The sequence below is a fragment of the Eschscholzia californica genome, unplaced genomic scaffold (genome assembly GCF_041429995.1).
Source record: "Eschscholzia californica isolate CP2 unplaced genomic scaffold, dmEscCali1.0.p SCAF_43, whole genome shotgun sequence".
In the NCBI taxonomy this organism is placed as follows: Eukaryota; Viridiplantae; Streptophyta; class Magnoliopsida; order Ranunculales; family Papaveraceae; genus Eschscholzia; species Eschscholzia californica.
Window position 1 is genome coordinate 107,501 of NW_028238465.1, and position 2,500 is coordinate 110,000.

Here is a 2,500-nt window from a genome sequence, read left to right on the forward strand (position 1 = left end):
CTTATGTTGCATCCCAAGGGCCAAGGCACCTGCCAGCCCAAGGGCTGTGCACGGCCTGGGGAGGGAGCTCACCCCTCCCCTATATAGTGCAAAGTTATTGTTTTCCCTATTTTCACAAGGAAACATCAAATTTTTAACCAAGCATACTCGGCCTTTGCTCCTTCGTTACTCGTCCAAATCCAACAAACTTGCATTCGTTGGAAAGGTCTTTTCACAAGGATTCTTTTGATATATAATAATAGCGATTCCGATAAATATTTATTTTTTTATGAATTTTTAAGTGAATAAACAATTAAAAATTCAAAAAAAATAGAAAAAAAATATTTTTTTCCCGATTCTTTCTCCAATATTCCTGATAAATACCCACACACCCACATATGGAGAATGGTCGAAAATGCTCGAGTGGATATCGAGATGTCCGACGAAGCACCACTTGGAAGGGCCGAGGCACGGGACGCCCGAGCTGTTGCTCGGGCCGGCACGGGACGCGCATGGGACATCCCGGGACGGCATGGGACGCCCTCGCTACAGCTCGAGACGGCCAGGTACGCCCGAGACTTGGCTCGGGACGGCCTGGGACGCCCTCGCCATAGCTCGGGACGGCCTGGGACGCCCGAGACTAGGCTCGGGACGGCCTCGGCACAGCACGGGACGGCCTGGGACGCCCTTGCCACAGCTCGGGACGGCATGGGACGCCCGAGACTTTGCTCGGGACGGCCTGGGACGCCCTTGCCACAGCTCGGGACGGCCTGGGACGGCCTCGGCACAGCTCGGGACGGCCTGGGACGCCCGAGACTTTGCTCGGGACGGCCTGGGACGTCCGAGACTTTGCTCGGGACGGCCTGGGACGCCCGAGACTTGGCTCGGGACGGCCTGGGACGCCCTCGCTCCAGCTCGGGACGCCCTGGGACGGCCTCGACACAGCTCGGGACGGCCTGGGACGTCCGAGACTTTGCTCGGGCCGGCCTGGGACGCCCGAGACTTGGCTCGGGACGGCCTGGGACGCGCTCGGCACAGCTCGGCACAGGCCGGGACGCCCGAGCCGAGCTTCGGGTCGCACGAAATCTCTTCGTATTCCGACATATTAGAAGCTTCCCATCATGTAGTAGGCCGAGCTTTGCCCTTTGGATGCCCTATGGTGCTTGGCGAGCACTAGGGAACGTGCCAGCACAAGTGCTGTGCACGCTCTGGGGAAGGAGCTCAACCCTCCCCCTTATAGTGCAAAGTTATTGTTTTTCCTATTTTCACAAGGAAACATCAATTTTTTAACCAAGCATACTGGGCCTTTACTCCTTCGTTACTCGTCGGAATCCAGCAAACTTATACTCGTTGGAAAGGTCTTTTCGCAAGGATTTTTTTGATATATTATAATAGCGATTCCGATAAATATTTATTTTTCTATGAATTTTTAAGTGAATAAACACCGGAAAATTCATAAAAAATAGAAAAAAAAATATTTTCTTCCGTTTCTTTTCTCCAATAATTCATAAATAATACCTCAATAGTATTAATGAAGAGAGAGTCGAAATGGCCCGGGTGGATTTCGAAATGTCCCACGACCCCATAGAATGCACGGGCCAGCCGAGCCAAAAGAATGGGACGCGCACGGGACAGCATTGGTCAGGCTCGGGACGGCACGGGACAGCACGGGACGCGCATGGGACGGCACGGGACGCGAATGGGACGGCCTTGCTAAGGCTCGGGACGGCATGGGACAGCACGGGACGCGAATGGGACGGCCTTGCTAAGGCTCGGGACGGCATGGGACAGCTCGGGACGCGCATGGGACGGCCTTGGTGAGGCTCGGGACGGCCTTGGTCAGGCTCGGGACGGCATGTCACGGCCCTGGTGAGGCTCGGACGGCACGGGACGCGCATGGGACGGCACGGGACGGCCTGGGACGGCCTTTGTGAGGCTCGGACGGCACGGGACGCGCATGGGACGGCCTTGGCGAGGCTCGGGACGGCATGGGACAGCACGGGACGGCCTCGGCACAGCTCGGACGGCACGGGACGCGCATGGGACGGCCTTGGCGAGGCTCGGGACGGCATGGGACAGCACGGGACGGCACGGGACGGCCTCGGCACAGCTCGGACGGCACGGGACGGCCTTGGCGAGGCTCGGGACGGCATGGGACAGCACGGGACGGCACGGGACGGCCTCGGCACAGCTCGGACGGCACGGGACGGCCTTGGCGAGGCTCGGGACGGCATGGGACAGCACGGGACGGCACGGGACGGCCTCGGCACAGCTCGGACGGCACGGGACGGCCTTGGCGAGGCTCGGGACGGCATGGGACAGCACGGGACGGCCTCGGCACAGCTCGGGACGGCACGAGACGCGCATGGGACGGCCTTGGTGAGGCTCGGACGGCACGGGACGCGCATGGGACGGCCTTGGTGAGGCTCGGACGGCACGGGACGCGCATGGGACATCATGGGACGCACATGGGACACCTTATGGGGATCATCAAGGGACGTTGCACGGGACATTCTTTCCC